The sequence below is a fragment of the Silene latifolia genome, chromosome 2, assembly GCF_048544455.1.
Source record: "Silene latifolia isolate original U9 population chromosome 2, ASM4854445v1, whole genome shotgun sequence".
In the NCBI taxonomy this organism is placed as follows: Eukaryota; Viridiplantae; Streptophyta; class Magnoliopsida; order Caryophyllales; family Caryophyllaceae; genus Silene; species Silene latifolia.
In genome coordinates this window covers 11,383,257-11,405,175 of record NC_133527.1, presented here as the reverse complement: position 1 = coordinate 11,405,175, position 21,919 = coordinate 11,383,257, and the positions used below count along the sequence as shown (strand labels likewise).

Below are 21,919 nucleotides of genomic sequence, written 5' to 3'. Positions count from 1 at the left end.
ATGTCAAGATACAGCTCACCCATGATAAAGGCACATGTGAGTATCCCACATTGGAAAAAGAGGAGAGAGTTGTCTATCATATAAACCAAGGAGTTACTCCACCCATCGCCAATTGGTTTTGGGATGGAACCTCCTTGCACTTATAAGCCGGATTCTCTCACCTCCATGCGGGTACGGCCCAGGCCCGATAACAGAACTTATCAAATACTAAGGAAAATGTGTTGATATCTATGTTTGCTAATGCTGGTGCTTCGTTTGGTGGCGGTCCTGCTTATGCTGTTGGTATTGTTGATATTATTAAGGTTTTTTTATTTTAGAAAGATCTCCTTTTTTTGCGAGTTTCATCCTCATTATTATGACTCAGGTACGTTCGTTCACAAATTCTTGTTTAAAATCGTTTTATAATTTTTTTTATATATATTGTCGTATTAGAAAACATGTTTTTATTGTAATTGTAGTCGGGATTTTCTTGTTTATAGATGTGTTCTACACGAATTTGTTGTAAAACGGCTTCATAGAATTATTCTCGAGTAATGTGACTTTTAACGAACATTACACTAAGTGTCAATACGACACTCCTTGCAATTTGAAACTTATGAGGATTAAATTTGACCAAAAAAATAGTTTAGAATCAATAAATTTTCATGATTTTTCTCCTAATTAGTTTAGAATTAATAAATCTTATATTTCCAATTATTTGCCTAATTTCATGATTTTTTCTCCTAATTAGTTTTGAATTACAAATCTTATATTTCCAATTATTTGCCTAATTTAATGATTTTTTTTCTAATTAGTTTCGGATTAAGAATCGCCTAATTTCATGATTTTTCTCCTAATTAGTTTAGAATTAATAAATCTTATATTTTCAATTATTTGCCTAATTTCATGATATTTTTTTTCTAATTAGTTTAGGATTAAGAACTCTAGGTTATAGAGAACCATAATGTGTTTCCTTTCTTGGAGAGTATTGAATATAAATCACAATTCGAAATGTAAACAATGATTTGAGGAAAAATCTCATACCAAATACGTCTACTAAAATATCACGGACGAACATGAGCTAGTTCATGTGCAACTCTGTTAATTATTGACGAGGTTGTAAAATTGTAATGGGCTAATTGTGCAGGTACTTGGTTATGGTTGGGCTGGAATACTGAGAAAGTATGTTGTTGATCCAGCTGAAATGTGGTGGCCCAGCAGTCTTGTTCAAGTTTCACTTTTTAGGTATATTTTTATTTCACAAAATCTCATTTGTGACAGCACGTATCCGTCATTTTGGAGTGACGGATACCATTTTCCGTCACAAATGATCCAAATAGAGGAGAGAGGGAAATACATGGGGGTGTCCCCACCTTGTCTCCCTATCCGTTTTGTGAGTGACTTTATCCGTCACTTGCTCCGAACCATCTTCAGCAAGACTAATTGTTTTTATTTTCATTTAACAAAAATATTAACCGTTATTGTGCCGAAAAAGTACTTGCGTTCTCTTTTTATCAAAATTTAAATATAAATTATTATGTAAGACCATCATATATCATATATTATATTAAAACTGAAACCATCAGCCTAATAATATGACACGTGTCACCAGCCTATCCATATGCCATGTGTCATAAGTTCAATTATTTAGTAATATTTTATTTAAAATATGAGTATTAGAAATTACCAATTACCAAATAATAATTATCATATACCAATCAGACCTAATTTGAAACATACAATCACCTACAAATCTTTTCCACGGTTAGAACACAAAATCAATTTAGAAAATATAAATTTGTAAACCTTGCCTATAATATATGCTGAAATCTTGACAAAATTAATTAATCTATTCATTTTAGTCAAATTTGTCAAATTTTAATACACCAAATATGGAAGGTATTTGATAAACTTAACCATGCACATACTCCTAAAACCTAACCTCGATTATTTGGTAATATTATGTATTATCTTTTGCCATCTTTTATTGTCACTAATTTTCACTTTTGCATTTGATATCAACGTCCATATCAATATGAATATCAATATTAACATTATTCTCATATGTTTAGAGGAGAAATTAATATAAATACATAGTAATTTTTATAAATTTCTCATGAATTCAGTGTAACCCTTCAACATTGTTTGTCGAGTTTTCTTTAGAACGTTACTTTTCTATTAAATATTGCGGAATTGTTATTCACTCTACTTTGATGTTATTGGCATGTTTGATGCATACAAAAATTACGAAGTTAATAATTATTTACATTAATTCCTTCTCTAATGATAAATCGTTTAAAACCGTCGCATACAATTAAAAAAATTAGGGTATCATTTCTATCGATTATAAAGGTAACATTTTATATTTCTTATATTTTAATTGTTATTAATGAATATATAAATTACAAAATACTTTCCACTCTTTTATTTACTTCGGAGTACTTATAGTTATTTGTTTTAACTTTTTTGCAGAGATCTACATTGAGTTAAGTGTATGAGTACATCAGATAGAAAGAAAGATAAGAATCGATCATCTACTCCTTACTTGCTCGTAGTTTGTTTAATAATACATTTTTGCACCAACATGTTTTGCACTAACATAGCTCAAGTTCGTTTGGTCATATATATTTTAGGTCACTTTTAAGTTATGTAACTTTTGTTTTTTCACCTTACCCTATTAAATTAAATCAATTTTGCAAGGATAATCAATAATGTAAATATCATTTGAAGCATTTGAAAAGTATATGACTTAGACAATGTTGTACAGAGTACCCAATATTACCTTAGCAATGAAGTTGAAAACAAATACTATAGGGCAATTAAATGTAAATATCATGTGTACTACTTCCTACATTCTACTTTTATTGTCCTTTTTCGATTTTGGCATGATTTAAGAAAAAATAATGAAATACCACTCCTACCCCATGAACCAAAGGGAATGGAGACAATATCTTTGGGTTGAAGATGATTGTGTAGCTAAATTATATATATGAGCAATATAGAAGGTTTACAACTTTTTCTTACTAAATTTATAGTAAGTCTCCCTTGAACGACATTATCCGTCTTAAAGTTAAGACGGATCAAGTACATATCACTTGTGTATAAAAAAACAATATATTTGTCTTATATACACAAGTTGTATGATAACCCGTGTCAAGGTTATAACGAATAATGCCTTCTTAAATGAGAATTTGTGAATTTAGAAAGGGTACAATAATTGTGGGATAAACTTTAGGGAAAAAGAGGACAATAAAAATGGGATGGGGTATTATTTTGGAGTATAGTATAATAAATAAACTAAACTGAAAACAATTAATATATGGGTAATAAATAAAATACGAATATTTTTGTACTACAAAATAAATCAGAATAGTATGAATTTTTCGGAGTGCTTCATAGTATTATAAATAAAATTGAAAACAAATAACATGTAGGTAATAAATAAAATACAAATGTTGTTGTACTACATAAGTACATAGTAAATTGAAAAAGCTTCATAAAAACCTAAGGGTAGACATGTAAATTGGTCAATCAGGTCAGGTTAGAGTGTAATGTATTTTTGGGTTAAGTAAGGTTGACTCATTTGGTGTTGGGTTTGATTTTGGTTTGTTTTATGAGTCATTTCGACCCCTTCGTTTCAGGCCAATTTGAGTCGGATTATTTCACGGCGAGGGAATAAGAAAGATTTTATTCGTTAATTTGGCAAAAACTTTTTTCTAAATTAGGGTTAGTAATTGATATTCTATTTTTATATAAGTAATTTCAGCTACATTGCTAAATTAATTATTTCAAGTCATTTTAGGCCCATTTAGATTACATTTTATAAATATAATACTAACTATCATTAATTCCTCTCATCTATGGGGTGAATGCAAGGTAAATTTTTTGAACATCTATTTATATTTTTTAGAAAATTTATTAGTGGATAAAAAACTAAATATTTTTTTTAATTCTTTTTCCAAGGTGTTACTCTTAACGAGAAATATACGCTTCGATTTGGGAAGAGTATCAAAGTTAAAGATATTCGAGAATTTGATGTATGGATAAGAAGGTTGGAGAAGGTAAAATAGACGGAATACGTGTTGTGAAAAAGATGATTTACATTACATTGAAAGGTAATGAGTAAATAAGGTGTCCCTATTTTAAATATCTCAAATTAACTGTATTGAATGACAAAATGATTTACAATATTGAGAGGCAAGTGTTAAAATGACTCAATAAACAAAATAAAAAAAAAATTAAGTATTTGGACAATAGAAAGTGAATGAATGGGTGGTGGTGATGGTGAGAGTTTGTGATAGAGGAGGGGTCGCGGTGAGTGGATAGTGATGGGGTGGGGAGTCACACAAGGTTACGAGAAGGATTGAGGGTCACGCATGAGATGGAGTCGGGATGGTGGTTATGCTGGAGGATTGAGACGTAGGTAGGGGATGGTATGAGCAAGAGGGGGCATGATAGTTTGAGGACGTAGGATATGGTCCTTTGCAGGGGGGTGGTTAGGTGTGGGGGGCTGCTGAGATAGAGGTGGAGAGAGACATCGTGGTCCAAGGAGTTGGGTGTGGTCACCACTGCGGTGGAGGGTCTGCTGATGGGTCTCGAGGTGGTCGGTCAATGATGATAAATGCAGTTTCCTGACAACCAGGCGATGGTGGGTGGGAGAGGAAGTGAGAGAGAAGGTAGAGTATTGACAGGAGAACAAACAAGAGGAGTAATTTGATTAAAAGTGTACAAAACCGAGTAAAATTAATTGCTTATAGCGCAGGTTGTAAAATCTACTATAATTTTATATCCACTTTTTAATTTCACTTCTCATAAGTTTAAACGTTGAGGAAGAAATGCAGAATACTTTGAATAAAATTAAGCAACATAAACTTATAAAAAATGTATGGTAGACAAAGTATTTCTAAAATTTAGTTATTTACTAAATCCAAAAATTACACAAGTATTTACTTTCAATAAAATTTCCATGCCATCCGTGCAGTGCACGGGTTCAAAAGCTAGTTTTATACATAAGACCAACCTAATAACACAAAGTCCAAGTAAATTAGTGAATATAGTTGTACAAAAATATTTTATTTTGAGAACCAAATAATTTATTTTGATAACTTGTACATTTAAATATGTTGGTATTCATCATAAGATATCGGATTGTCAAAATAAAGTTCAAATATACATAAAATTACATGTTATTTATGGGTTATTCTCCTTTTGGCAAGTTCTATGTTATTGTATATTATAAAATGTATCAATTTTATCTTTCATCAGGATTTGTACCTATTTTATTATCTATAGTACCATCTTTTTTAAAAAAAAATTGTAAAATAGTCTCTCAATAAACTTATTGAAAAACAGTCTCTCGTTAGACCTCACCATAATCACTAAAACATTTACAAGGCTACTTGTACATCAATTTCTGATGGCAACTTTTAAGAATTACTAGATTTCATGCCCGGGCGTTGCCCGGGTCATATCTTAATAGGGGCTTCCAAGTATTATATGTACACTTAAATATCTTTTGGGAAAAAATTACTATTAAACCATAATGAACCTTTTATCCAAGTAAGTTAAACATTATAATAAGGGTTTTTCTAACGTGTACCATAAGGGCACACATTAATAACCTAAATATGGTAAGATTTGCAAGAGGTTCTTATCAAATATTCAAGTATAAACTCAATAATAAAAACGAAAAGCTAAAAAATGTAATTTATGGACTACGGTATCCAATATGGCGATGAACTTGCTACATATAGTACTTTAAAAAAAAATTAATATATTTAAACAAAGTTAGTGTTGTAGTTAGTACATAATTAGATACGGATTACGAAATAGAATACTACAACACAATCATATCAAATAGCAAAGATTGACTCGATCTTAAAAGTATACCCATATTATATCTAGATTATCCTCAACATAGATTTTAGCATTTAAGAAAGTTAAAATTATAATAGTGGCGGTAAAATTTCGTTAAAATGATACCACTGGTCTATAAAACTGTAAACAATATTCGTTAATAAGTAATTCCTTTTAGACTTGGAAAATTAACTCCATTACATTCTATTATAGGTAATAATCTTTGTAGGTGAGATTAAATTGCTCTAAAATCACATATTCAAACCACGTTTGACTTACTTCTTAAATATTATCATCCTAATCACTTTCAATTACCATGCTTACAATTTTTTTTTATTTTTTTTTTTAGGGAAACCATGCTTACAATTTTATCAATTCTTAGTTGATTATCTATTTCTAGAAAGATAATAAAGTGATGCATTTTGTATAAGGATCACGTGGAAACAATACAATTCCAAAGTTTTGCTAATAACAAATTGTTTGGAAAACGATCATTATATCTTACTTTATTATTTTATCTAAACATGGATGTAAGTTTATTTAAGAATACAACTTTTATAATCTAAAATAATTAAATAATTAAATCTTGAGAATACAGCTTTAATCATCTGAAATAGTTAATTAACTATGCTTGTGAAAACCAATCTTAGTAATTAACAACCATAATTTATATGGTGCATATTAATCAAGATATAAGTGGTACTTTATTGATTGGTTTACATAGTGAAACGGTCGTACACATGACTTTTTATAATTTCTTAGAATATAATCTTGATAATAAAAAAATTAGTTTTTCTTATTATAGATGTTTGATTGAGATGCATAATAATTATTCGTTATATTATCTTTTGATCAACTATTTATTATAATCTTCTAATTTTAGTACAGTATAGTTGGAGACTTGGAGCAAACACTATTCCTTAGCCTTCATCTTCTTCTGTGTAACAGAAAATGTCACTTTCATTAAAGTTATTATCATCTTGAATGTTGATTATTTGATCCTTAACATGTTTAACTATTATACCACAAGATTTGTAATTTCTACACGTTTTTACGAAGTTATCGAGGTTGAAATTTCACGCTTCTTTGTTCGTATAAGCTAAGAAAGATATATTACTGGAGGTTAATGTTACACCATGTATTATACCGGTAACGCCCTCGGTCTTTGCTTCTCCAATCTCCAACTACGATACAGGTCTGTGTATTGGAATACAGACCTTTAGAATACATAAAGCTTCAATACTTGGAACATTATTTATATTCGCATGACATTCCAATCCACCCATCGACACTGAGGTAATTTATGCAATCAACTATTATCAACCAATAGTCATTATTTATGTATCTATGTAGTACTCATACCCTAATGGCGAGAATATGACTATAAATCTAATATATCGTTATTACTCTTCGCATTATCGTATACTCTTCCTGTTCATTCATGGCATCACCATTGTTTTCGCTGCCAGACAAAAATATATGATGCCTCCGTAGTCGCCAACGAACACTCCTCTCTGCCCTTGGCTAGCCGACCCTTTTGAAAATAAAGTTGTTATGCGTACGTATCAACTTGTAAGTATAATTTCATATATTAACTATTAAAGAAGACGGAAAATTTGTTAACGTAACATTAAACTAATACATAAATTATAACTTACATATGAAACAAAAATTAAACCAGAGAGATAATACCTATGAATTCATTCACCATCTTATATTAATTAAGTCTACTTTTGTACCTGAAACTGCAAACAAAACTGCATTATTATTTAGTATGTTTGACAAATTGGCCAATTCAACTACATACCTTGGCTATCAAGAAAAAAAAACAATATACAAAGTACATCGTATAAACTATAGAATGCAATAAGAAAACACAATATAGAGTAAACAATTGATTTACATAACTAATATCACAAAAAAAAAAAAAAAAAAAAAAAAAACAATCATCCAACATCATGGATTTGAAGGTTAGGAAATAAAAATAATAGGAGACCTATATGATGAGTACGTAAGAGTAGTTTGACTTCTTTGTATAATCGTTTGAATTTATATGAAACTTTTCTCTCTTATTATATTTTCTTGATATTAATTAATATTATGATTATTTGATAGAGTTGTGTAACCATCAATTTCTACAATTTTTTATCTTTTCTATTCTACAATTAAGTACTAATATATTTATTTATCTTATTTCAATATTTTATAACTTAAATAATTCACAAAACTTAAACCAATAATATCGTTCCAAAAGTTCCTCTTTTAAGTATATATATTGATTGATTCTATAATTAGCTTCTTATTGTATATCCTTGACCCCTTAGGGCACGCGTTAGAAAAACCAGTGATCGCAAACACTTGGAATAATCTGACTGAAATTGTGCATGAAAACAGGGCATTACATGAAAAGCAAGACAAAACAAAAGACAAGAGCATATCAAGGAGCAAGTTCTTCACAATAGCACTAATATGCAGTTTTGCATATTACATATTCCCTGGCTTCCTATTCCAAACACTCGGAAACATTTCGCTAATATGCTTATTTGCCCCGAAAACAGTAACAAACCATATAATAGGATCCAGGTTACAAGGGTTAGGCATAGGATCATTTACATTCAATTGGAACGTTATAGCCGCGTTCCTCCAAAGCCCATTAGTTACGCCTTTCTTAGCTATTGTCAATGTCGCGGTTGGATATGTTTTGACGATGTATGTTGCTGTACCCATCGCGTACTGGGGGTTGAACAGTTTTAATGCCAGGACTTTTCCCTTCTTGTCTTCGGACCTTTTCACTCCTAGTGGCCAGTCATATGATATTACTTCCGTTGTGAATAACAAGTTTCAACTGGATGTCGATGCTTATGCTAAGCAAGGTCGCGTTAATCTTAGCATGTTCTTTGCTTTTAGTTACGGCCTTGGCTTTGCTGCTGTCGTCGCTACTTTAACCCATGTACTCTTGTTTAATGGCAGGTATGACCGCTCATTCATTTTAGCGATATTCTACTTGGTAACTCCGTGTTTTTTTATTTTCTAAATGGTAACCTTGTTTTTAACAAAAACGCCCTTCACTGGCCATAACTCACGTTCAAAAATTCTGAAAGCGACGATTTTTTTTTCAAATTGACCGGCTTTACAAGATCTTTGATCTGGAAAAAAAAATTTAGTTTCTGAACTCGTGGCAAATATTACGGCGGATATATTTGTTTTGAAAAAAAAGTCATCGCTTTCGGAACTCATGGTTGTGAGTTACGGCTAGTCAAAGACATTTTTTTTTGTAAAAAATGCGTTTACCATGTAGGAAAAAAAAAAAAAACACGGGGTTACCACGTAGAATATCCCTTCATTTTATTATTACAGATTCGTTTTTGTTTCATACCTCCCTTCCGTTTCATTTTATTTGTTGTTTTACAAGTTTCCAGTAATTCCTTAATTCCCGTGAAATCTTCTAAAACGACAAATAAAATGAAACAGAGAAAGTAGAAAACATAAATAAAGTATGCTAACTAGGTTGAAATAATGCACAGGGACATATACCAGCAATACAAAGCATCGTCGAGAGGGAAGGTGGATATCCACACGAAAATGATGAAGAAATACAAGGATGTTCCGTTTTGGTGATTCGGGGTATTATTAGTCGGATCTTTTGCTGTTTCTTTGCTGCTCTGCATCTTTATGGTTGATGAAGTCCAAATGCCGTGGTGGGGTCTCATTTTCGCCTCTGGCCTCGCTTTCATCTTCACCCTTCCCGTCAGCATTATTACTGCAACAACTAATCAGGTAAACAAACACATATGCGTTCTATCTTAACTTTGATCGGGCGACTGCAAGCAGTCGCCACAGTCGCCAAATCAAAATGGACGCCCAAACCCAGTCGCACGCATTAGTCGCCAAATGGAATTTGGGCGACTGATTTCAGCCGCCAAATATTATTCACTTTGAATTTTTGCTATGTATTAACGCAACGCCTAGTTTAGTAGGTAGAATCATGAGAAGTGGTACTCATGACCTGTGGTTCAAAACCCGTGTCAGCTGTTTTACATAAATGACTGAGAACTGATTTTATGTTTTTGTTATATGAAATGCAGACACCAGGAATAAATATCATCACAGAGTATCTGATGGGTTTGATTTTACCAGGGAGACCAATCGCTAATGTAGTTTTCAAAACATATGGTTATATCAGTATGTCACAGGCTGTTTCCTTCCTCAACGATTTTAAACTCGGCCACTACATGAAGATCCCTCCTCGTTCCATGTTCTTGGTTCAGGTAATTTCCTCATTATTTACAGTCTCCCTTGTGACAGGTCGCAAATAGTAACGAAGGAACTGTGACCATTTTATGATAAAAATTAAACATAGATTTTATCGTAAAATGGTGATAGGTCTCCGTCATAAGCTTATAATACCCCTTTCTTATATGTAAGGGGGTAAAAGTATACCTGACAAAATCAACCCGACCCGAAACGACGGACCTGAGACCCGTAGTGACCCGTTTTACATCACCCGAATGTAACCCGAAAACTCGAATTGACCCGTCCTGACCCGAGCTTCTTGACCCGTAACTGACCCGATCCGAAACCACCTAGCCTGAAAATGGGCCAACAAAATATAACTCTAACTCAACCAAAAAGACTTGAAATGGTTATTTCTTTATTATTCATAAACCTGAATCTGACCCGGTCCGAAATAACTCTGCCCGCTTGACCTGAAACAGACTCGAAATCCGAAATGACCCGCCCCGATCCGAATTAACCCGAAATCAATAAGAGACCCGAACTGACCCGACCCGAACCCGACCCATTGACAGTTTTTGCCAGTAAAAGCGTGACTAGATCAAATTCAGCATTACATTTTAGTGAGTACCAAGTATTTGTTGTATCTAAAGTTTGTCTGTTGAGATGAACAATAGTTCATTGGAACTATACTAGCAGGAAAAACCAACTTAATTACAGCATGGTGGCTACTAAATTCCGTCAAAAACATCTGTCATAAGAACCTCCTACCGGCAGGCAGCGACTTGACATGTCCGAATGACCGAGTATTCTTCGATGTTAAGGAAGTAAATAATAAAGATATTATTCCGTCTTCATAGTATATTATGTATCTCCGTAAATATAGTTAGTGTATATTGTATTTTCCATATTCTTGTTAATAGTTTCCTTAGGCTCCAAGGAGTAGGGTTTCCGTCTCTTGTATAAATAGCATCGTATTGTAATTCAATATTTTTCATTCAATACAATTATACATATTCTTTACATGGTATCGAGCTTAACATCCTAGGCCGTTACCCTTCACCTTTTTCTTCCGCATGGCTACCTCCGGCACCTCTCTTCCCAATCCCGATGATCCTTCATCCCCCTTCATCCTCATTAACTTCACCTCTTGCACTCAACTCACCACCAAAAATTATCAAACCTGGAAAACACAAGTTACTGATCTTCTCTTCGGCTTTGACTTGCTTAAATTTGTCGATGGCTCCTTCCCTATACCCGAACCTACTCTCACCACCACTGACTTCAAAACTTCACCCAACCCCAAGCACGCCTCTTGGAAGCGTCAAGATAGCCTCCTCAAGGGTGCTTTGCTTGGTACTTTACACCCCTCCATCTCTCCCCTTGTCCTCAAAGCTACTACCTCTCGTGAGGTTTGGAATCTCCTTGCGAAAACCTATGCCAATCCCTCACGGGGTCACCTCCTCCAACTGAAAAATCGGTTTGAAAGTCTCTCCAAAGGAGATCGTTCCATTGCCGAATATATGCAAGACATTACGACTTGTGTCACGGACCTTGCTCTCCTCGGCAAAACATTGGACAATGAAGATATTGTTGTGGGGTCCTCAAAGGCCTTGACTACAAAACCTACCAACCTGTTATTGACGGAGTCCGAGCTCGTGATGACCCGATTACCCTAGAAGCCCTCCATGAAAAACTCTTGAACCATGAACTCAACCTTCCTCACCTGCCTACTCCCACCCTCCCTGCCTCTGTTCACGCCACCTCATACCGCCCCAACTATCACCGTAACTCACCTCCTCCATCTCGAGCACCTGGCCTCCTACCCACACCCACTACACCCACCACACCCACCACTACTAACCCCTTCAAAGGCACCTGTCAATGGTGTCGACACCCTGGGCACTACTTATCTAATTGTGCCGACTTCAAAAAGCTCTTCCCCAACACTCAGTTCCCTCAACCCCCACCCCGTCCTCGCCAACCTCGTCCACAAGCACACACTGCCACTGCTTCTTCCTCTCAGTCCCCGGCTACTTACCTTCTTGACAGTGGCGCAACTCATCACATCACTGATGACCTTTCCCTCCTATCGCTTCATCGTCCTTATGACGGCACTGATGAATTAATCATTGGTGATGGTTCTTCCCTACCCATCTCTCATATAGGTTCCTTTTCTATTCCAATTTCCTCTTCTTTCTCTCTGTTTTTTAATAATGTATTATATGTTCCGTCTATTTCTCGCAAAATTATCTCTATTTCCCAACTTTGCAAAGACAACGATATCTTATTTGAATTCTCTGCTAACTCTTTTTCTCTAAAGGTACCCAACCAGACTCCACCACTCCTCCACGGACCACTTAGCTCTGGCATCTACGAATGGACGCCGCTCACTCCACAAGCTCATCTCGGTCTTGCCTCTTCCGCAATGTCGTGGCATCATCGTCTTGGGCATCCTTCAACTACTATCTTTAATACAATTTGTCATCAAAATTCATTAGCTTGTTCTTCCTTTTCTCGTCCTTGCAATTCGTGTGAAATTAATAAAAGTCATAAATTACCGTTTTCGATTAATACTCTTACTTCCTCTGCTCCTCTTGATCTAATTTACTCGGATGTATGGACATCCCCTTTGCACTCCATCGATGGCTTCAAATATTATGTTGTTTTTATTGATCATTACACTCGCTATATCTGGCTCTACCCCCTTAAACGAAAATCTGACACCGCTCCTACGTTTCATCGCTTTCGTGCTCTCGTTGAAAAATTCTTCAATCGGTCCATCTTAAGATTATATTCCGACAATGGTGGGGAATACTTAAAACTCACCCCAGACATCTTAAACAATGGTATCTCACACTTAACTTCTCCTCCTCATACCCCAGAACACAACGGTTTCGCTGAGCGACGACACCGTCACATCGTCGAAACTGGTCTTTCCTTACTTCACCACGCCAAACTTCCTACTCTCTTCTGGTCCTTTGCTTTCACCACGGCAGCCTACCTCATAAATAGACTTCCCACTCCTACCCTAAAAAATGACTCTCCCTACCTGCGTCTTTTCCAACAAATGCCCAACTACACCAAACTCCGTTCCTTCGGTTGTTTATGCTATCCTTGGCTCCGTCCTTACACTACGCATAAACTTGATCCTCGCTCCACTCCGTGTATTTTTATTGGCTACTCCGCTACCCAGAGTGCCTACCACTGCCTCGACCCCATCTCCCTCAAAATATACACCTCCCGCCATGTTAGATTCTTTGAAACAACCTTCCCCTCTTATAACGCACCTGACACGACCTCTGACGTCTCTCAATGGTGCACCTTGTCCCTGCCCGTACCCCCCTCCTCTCTGCCTGATCCCCCTGTCATCACCGAACCCCCACTCACTCCTCCCACCTCTCCACGTTCCCCTGCCACTCCAAACTCCCCTGTTACTTCTCCTCCCACGACCCCTGCCACTCCCCTGCTTTCACCCCACACTGCCTCCCCTGCCCCGCCACCACCTCCCCCTCCTCCCCCTCCTCCTCCACGCCATAACCATGGCACCCGACTGTCCAACAACATTGTAAAACCCAACCCCAGATATGCCCTATCCCTTACCCTAACCGACATGTCTATCCCAACTACCACCAAACAAGCCCTCCTTGACACACGATGGCGCGCTGCTATGACCGCTGAATTTGATGCGCTCACCAATAATAAAACATGGACTCTTGTGCCTCGTTCCCCTACCCAAAATGTCATTGGATGCAAATGGGTATACCGTATTAAATATAACCCCGACAATACCATCGACAAATTTAAAGCAAGACTCGTTGCCAAGGGATTTCATCAACGTCCAGGTATTGATTTTTCTGACACTTTCAGTCCCGTTGTCAAACCCACCACCATTCGTCTCTTACTGTCTCTTGCCGTCACTAGTGGTTGGCATCTTCGTCAATTAGATGTCAACAATGCCTTCTTGCAAGGTCATTTAAATGAGTCCGTCTTTATGGAGCAACCTCATGGTTTCGTTGATACCGCTCACCCCTCTTATGTCTGTCAACTGTCCAAGGCTCTCTATGGTTTAAAACAGGCCCCTCGGGCCTGGTTCACCGAGCTCAAAACGTACCTGTTGTCCTACGGCTTTACTGGGTCCTTAGTGACCCATCCCTTTTCATTATGCACTCCCCCTCCCCTCTTTATTTATTGGTTTACGTCGACGATATCATCGTCACTGGTCCGTGTCTCACCACTGTCACTCAATTTATCTCAAATATGTCCTCACGGTTCTCTATTAAGGATCTTGGTCCCTTGTCTTACTTTCTTGGTGTTGAAGTCCGTCCCACGTCATCTGGTCTATTTCTTTCTCAACAAAAGTACATTCATGATTTACTTGAACGTCATCATATGCTCGATGCTAAGCCTGCTCCTACGCCTCTTCCTACTGATTTATTACTTCTCAAAGACAATGGTTCGCCTGTCCCTAATGCTACTACTTATCGTGCTATCATTGGTGGACTGCAATACCTATCTCTCACTCGCCCGGACATCTCCTTCTCTGTCAATAAGTTGGCTCAATTTATGCAATCCCCTCGTCATCCTCACTGGACTGCTCTAAAAAGGCTTCTTCGCTATCTTAAAGGTTCCATATCTAATGGTGTTATGCTCTATCGTTCTAGTTCGTCTGAATTGCATGCCTACTGTGATGCCGATTGGGCTGGTGATAGAGGTGATTACGTCTCTACCACCGGTTATGTTGTTTATCTTGGTCGAAATGCCGTGTCCTGGTCCTCTAAGAAACAGCACGGTCTCTCCCTCTCTTCTACGGAATCTGAGTTTCGTGCCATTGCAGCAACTACTACCGAGCTTGCTTGGCTACAATCCCTCTTGCAGGAACTTCGTGTCCCTTCTGTCTCCTCTCCCATCATTTTCTCTGACAATCTTAGTGCGACTAACTACTCTGCTAATCCCGTCTTCCATTCGCGTATGAAGCACCTTGCTCTCTCGTTTCACTTTGTTCGAGAACGGGTTCAAAATGGTTCTCTGCGTGTTCAACACATTTCGGGCGATGATCAGTTAGCTGATGCTCTAACCAAGTCTTTACCTCGTACTCGTTTTCATCTGTTGCTTTCCAAGATTGGCCTTGTCCCTGGACCGTCCATCTTGCGGGAGCGTGTTAAGGAAGTAAATAATAAAGATATTATTCCGTCTTCATAGTATATTATGTATCTCCGTAAATATAGTTAGTGTATATTGTATTTTCCATATTCTTGTTAATAGTTTCCTTAGGCTCCAAGGAGTAGGGTTTCCGTCTCTTGTATAAATAGCATCGTATTGTAATTCAATATTTTTCATTCAATACAATTATACATATTCTTTACATTCGATGCATCAGTGATATGGGGCTTACTGGGACCGAAAAAGGGTGTTTGGATCAGAAGGCAACCACGGAAGCTTAAACTGGTTTTTCCTCGTGGGAATTGTGGGTCCTTTCATAGTATGGCTCTTACACAAAGCATTCCCGAGACAGCGTTGGATTGCGCTGATAAACTTGCCTGTGATGTTTGGTGCAGCCGGTTGGATTGCGCTGATAAACTTGCCTGTGATGTTTGGTGCAGCCGGTTGGATTCCACCTGCTTCCGCTCTTAACTACAACTCATGGATATTTGTTGGGATTATCTTCAATTTCTTCGTGTTGCGCTATAGGAAGAAGTGGTGGCAGAAGTATAATTATGTACTCTCGGCCGCCTTGGACGGTGGAGTGGCATTCATGAGTGTGCTTCTGTACTTGGCTATTGGAGGTAAGACCCTTAATTGGTGGGGTGGTGCAGGAGACGAATACTGTGGACTAGCTATCTGCCCTACTGCTAAGGGTATTGTTGTTAATAATTTCCTGTGTTTCAATAGCGGGTTTGAACGTATTTATATAATATCGACTTTTATTTCACCGTGTTCTTCTCATTTTTCGTAATGTGATGGGAATTATGAAATATGAAAAGAATGTGAAGAAATAAAGGGAGTATATAGGAATCGAATCGTAGCACATTTGGAAGATTTTAGAATCCTTGTTTTTATTTTGTGAATTATTATTTCGATGTAGTATCCTTTAATTAATTTGTGTGTACTTAAGTACCTTCTTAAATCAATTCAATCATTTAAGCTTCATTTATTTTTGCAATTTTTGTATTTGGAATGTGGATCGAAAGATTTGTCTTGTGACGAGTTTGGATCTTCGTTATGCATCAAGGATTCAAACTCGTTCTATGTATTCGAGCTAAAACTCTAGTGTTAATTGGCATAATTAAGGACATAGACACATACTGATACGAATAGAGCAGCGGAATTAAGGACGTTTTGGACAGTACTGAGGACTGTTCGTACTAGGTACGCGCAGACCTGGAATTGTTTGATTAAGACAACAAGAACTATTAAAATGACGGACTGTTTTTGGCGAACCAAACGTACTAGGTACGACCCGTTCTGGTTTTTGTGAATAAAAGGGATAGTGTTTGAACAAGCAAGACCTATTACTTGATCAAGGTGAGTGAGACCAAGACCTATTGATCTACAACTCGAAAGTTTAATCGAAATCGCGTTTCAACCAAACCAGTTTTGTTTCTAAGCAAGAAACGATTTTAACACAAGTGTTTTTCTGAAAATTTCTGGATGATTATTCATAAGTTTGAAGGCATTATATAGCCCCCAAAGCAGCCGTGTAAAAGGCTAGCAAAGTGAAGAGTTGATCATTTACTCTTCACTTAATTACAATCATTAAAACTCCTAGTTCAATGAACTTAGACAACCATAAATTAGACTAACATTTTATTATAAAACATAATCTGAAAAATGCTAATAAAAATGTAATGTGGACCGTCCTCCTTAGATTGCGTGCCTTCCCCATCAGCTCCTAAGTTCCACACTTAGCAAATTAACCAAAGAAGGATAATTGTAGCTTAAAGGCTAAAAATTACGAACCACAATCAGACTGTCACCGTGAGTGTTCACAACCAGCTCGTCCAGCCCGTTAACCAAATTCGAGTCATCAGCTTGGATCGCATCATCCCCTCCCCCTTGAAAAGGAATTGACCTCAATTCAGCTAGGCCATCGTCATCCAAGTAAGGAGAGAGATCACCAACATTAAAAGTGGCGTGAACACCATAATCACCGGGAAGTTCAACCTTGTAAGCATTGTTGTTGACCCTATCCATGATTTTGTAAGGACCCTCGATCCTAGGCATGAGCTTATTCTTGCGTTTGCTCGGGAATCTTTCTTTCCTAAACTGCACCCAAACCAAGTCTCCAATCCCGAACACCCTCCGCTTCCTTTTTTTGTTGGACTTGTGTTGATAGGCAGCATGCACGGTTTCAATTTTGGCCCGGACTTGCTCATGGAGCTTCGACATTGCTTTCCACTTTGATGCGGCGTCTTTATGTACCATTTCATCCTTTTGCTTTCGGAGTTCCTTTGTTTCTTCGGGATTACAATGATAGGCAACCTTATTCGGGAGAGATGAGCCCGGAATAAGGTCAACTTGATGATCAATACCCCGAATAGGAGGCAAACCAATCTGCAAATCATCGGGTAATACATCACTAAACTCCGTAAGGAGTTTTTCAACTCGGCCATTTTCCTGCAAAACAACATTAGAACTCGAATTTTCTTTAGCAACCAGTAATAAAACCCGTTCACCACCATCAATAGCACGCTTCACATCCCGTTCTCCAATCAGTAACGACATACCAGCCTTGGGAACCGTGTTAGTAGCAGCAACATGGCTGTTTTGAGGTGATAGAGGCTTGAGCACAATTCGTTTCCCCTTATACCTCAATTCATACTCATTACACCTTCCCCGATGCAATACATCCCGATCAAATTGCCAAAGCCGACCCAACAAGATATGACAAGCATCCATGGGTATAACATCACACAAAATCTCATCAACATACGAACCCATAGTTAAGTTCACACGGGCCTGTTTCGTAACTTTGACACTACTACCGTTATCTAGCCAATGCAGAGCATAAGGATGGGGATGTTTTGTGGTCTTAAGACCCAATTTAGACACCATTTCAGTAGAGGCAACGTTAGTACAACTCCCTCCATCGATAATTAGACTCACCCATCTATCATTCACTTTACAATTTGTATGAAACAGTTGGTTTCGCTGTCCCGACTCAATTGGTTTAGAATCAACTTTCAAAGTTCGCAAAACCAAATTAGTATTGACATTAGGTGCCTCATAACCCTCTACTTCTTCTTCCCCTTCCTCATTCTCATTAGAAATCAGAAACTCATTCATTTGTTCCTCCTCTGCCAACAACTCATCCCGACACTCTAAGGCTTCTCTTAAGGTCACAATTCGTTGATTAGGACACGCACTTTGATAATGACCGAATCCTTGACACTTAAAGCATCGAACCTTAGCCAAACTAGTCTCTTTTCCCGGGGTTTTAGTGGACTGACCAGCGGTGTTTTTAGGGCTGCCAGTCGAAGTATGAGACACGACCTGGTTATTAGGAGTACCAACAAATTTATACTCGGGTTTAGACCATGATTTTGGCTCACTCGATTCTGAACTCGACCCTCCCCCATATTTAGGCTTCCCTTGTGACTCTACTTTTAGACAAAGACCAACAAGAGTATCAAAATCAGAATAGGGATATAACTCAACGGAACTAGCAATATTATAATTCAATCCACGCAAAAATCTCGACATTTTCTGTTCTTCTATTTCCTCCAATTCACCCATAATAGCAAGATTCTGAAATTCATCTAAATACTCGCTAACACTCAACTTCCCTTGTCTAAAATCAGCGATTTTGCGATAAGTAGACAACCTATGGGTCGATGGTACATACCTTTTCCGTAGTTTGCGTTTTAGGGACACCCAAGAATCAATTTTCTCCTTGCCTTCTCGGACCCTCTTAGCCTTCATCGCCTCATACCACAGTGATGCTCCTTTGCTCAATTTCAGAATTGCAAACCTACACCTCTTATCATCATCCAAGTCTTTGAAATCGAACAAACGATCGATTTTCCGTTCCCACTCCAAATAGGCCTCGGGATCAGCCCCTCCAACGAATTCACGAAGATCACTCGCTTTGAATGCATCAACAATTCGTTCTCCTCTTCTAGGTTGCCAACGCTCATCAGTTTCACGAGCATGTTTCAAGGCTTCCCGTAATTGATGAATGAATTCTGGACTGTTGAAATCCACCGACATAGTTAAACAAGGATCAAGAGCCAAGCTCGATACCACAAATGATACGAATAGAGCAAGCGGAATTAAGGACGTTTTGGACAAGATCGAGGACTGTTCGTACTAGGTACGTATGAGACACTGGAATTGTTTGATTAAGACAACAAGAACTATTAAAATGACGGATTGTTTTTGGCGAACCGAACGTACTAGGTATGACCCGTTCTGGTTTTTGTGAATAAAAGGGATAGTGTTTGAACAAGCAAGACCTATTACTTGATCAAGGTGAGTGAGACCAAGACCTATTGATCTACAACTCGAAAGTTTAATCGAAATCGCGTTTCAACCAAACCAGTTTTGTTTCTAAGCATTCATAAGTTTGAAGGCATTATATAGCCCCCAAAGCAGCCGTGTAAAAGGCTAGCAAAGTGAAGAGTTGATCATTTACTCTTCACTTAATTACAATCATTAAAACTCCTAGTTCAATGAACTTAGACAACCATAAATTAGACTAACATTTTATTATAAAACATAATCTGAAAAATGCTAATAAAAATGTAATGTGGACCGTCCTCCTTGGATTGCGTGCCTTCCCCATCAGCTCCTAAGTTCCACACTTAGCAAATTAACCAAAGAAGGATAATTGTAGCTTAAAGGCTAAAAATTACGAACCACAATCAGACTGTCACCGTGAGTGTTCACAACCAGCTCGTCCAGCCCGTTAACCAAATTCGAGTCATCAGCTTGGATCGCATCACATACTTGTACATAGAGAGATTGAGGACATGATTTATAAATTTTTAAGTAGGAAACTCTTCGTAAATTTTCCGAGTCTGCTCATAAAATAACTTGCCGGCGTTATAACTATTAAATCAATTTATGATTGATAATACGGTTTTTCTAAAGTGTTACATAATACATGGTTTTTGTACATAATACACAGGGATAGGAAAAGAGGAACGACATAAAAAATTAGAGGGAGTAACTTGTAATATTATAATATAGTTTTGTTATTATTTGTGCATAAATCATACTATATGGAGTAATAAATAATTAAATACAAGCAAGTCCACAAAACTAACCATTGGAGTTGCTCTAAAATTGTACTCCCTTCAATTCCCTATGTGATTCTTTTCTTTTTTTGTCCAAAAAATTAAAAGAATCAATTTCAATCACACAATACACATGATTCCGCATATACTTGATTTTTTACCACACAAACTTGTCCAATAAAAAAAAGAGAGAACACCAATAAAACTGAAAGGAAAGGGAAAGAACAACATAGGAAATTAAAGGGAATAACTTTTAATATAAAGTGATCACTTTTTATCCGTTGCACAATATAACGATCGTACACGATAACTACTTAGATGAGCTATGATCCTTGGATGTAGAACCTGGAGGAGCAGCAAATCTAGAAGTAAAAACATGGGCATAATCTTGTTGGTCATGACATGCACCAATACCATCATGTTGGGCATAACTTGATGGGTCATACCCAAAATTACCGTGAACTTTTGAATTCTTTGGGTGGGTAACACACATATTTACTGCTACTGCACTGCTGTTTTTACAGTTGTTGTTAAAGCTTTTGCTCTTGCTTAGCATACTTTTAATAATTGGAACCTTGAGTTTTGAATGTTGGAGTTAGTGCTTCAAAAGAAGCAAATGGTAATTCCCAATTTAGTCATGGGATAGTTTTCCAAATTGATTGTGCATTCTCCCATACATGATTTATGAGATTTTCAACATTGATTGTGTAGTATCCTAAAATTACCATTTTACGATACTAACTTTGTGATTTCCATACCCATTTCACTACTATATAAACCCCAATTCTACCACACAAAAGACACACAACAAAATATCCATTCTCTCTTATATTCTCTCTAAATATTTTATTATATTCTAAGCTGATATTTGGCAACGTTCTGCAAGTAGTCCTCATTCTGAGTCTTTGTCGTACACCTTAGACTCGGACGTCGTGTAACCCTGGGGGTTGGTTGCCAAGAGGCCGTGTTTATCGAGCGGGGCAAATTCAACTTTAGGGCAGTGATTCTATCACACCAGAACATCTTTCTCTTCAAGTTCTGTAAGTTTATCTGTTTATTGTTCGTCTAATAATCATACCGCCTACAATCTAAAGTTGAATTTAAAATTTTTCTTGCTCGTAAAATTTCTTTTTAGGCGATATGGCTATCCATCACCAAAATTCGAATTATTATTTATGTTTATTATTTTTGCATATATGTCATTTGTACGGTAATATGGTATCCTTATCCTATTTCTCCTTGACCTATAGTGACTTTTATAGACTCCTTGACCTTTGGTGACATATATAACTTTAGACGTGGCTTGCTAAATTTTTGACATAGTATGAACAATATTTGGATACATAGAACACATGTCCGTTTTCATGATCTGGCTAATTCATTTGTTATCCGAGTCCATTTAAATGAATTATTGTTGAGATTGAACAACTGAAAATCTGGAATGTAAATATAACATCTCCCTTGTGAAATTACGAAGCCGGAGTAAGTAATTTTTGTGAGGTATAATATGCTCGTGTATCGTTAATAATGATTTCAATTTTTTTTTTTCTTTTTTTTTCATTAGACTTGGATATCATCCATTCTCTGTCTACTTTTGTTATCTATGTTTATGA

The 21,919-nt window shown here is 36.8% G+C and overlaps 1 pseudogene; it reads left to right on the top strand.

Moving 5' to 3' along the window:
• Window positions 1-16,024, top strand: LOC141633880 (oligopeptide transporter 4-like; annotated as a pseudogene).
• Window positions 16,025-21,919: the final 5,895 nt, after the last annotated feature.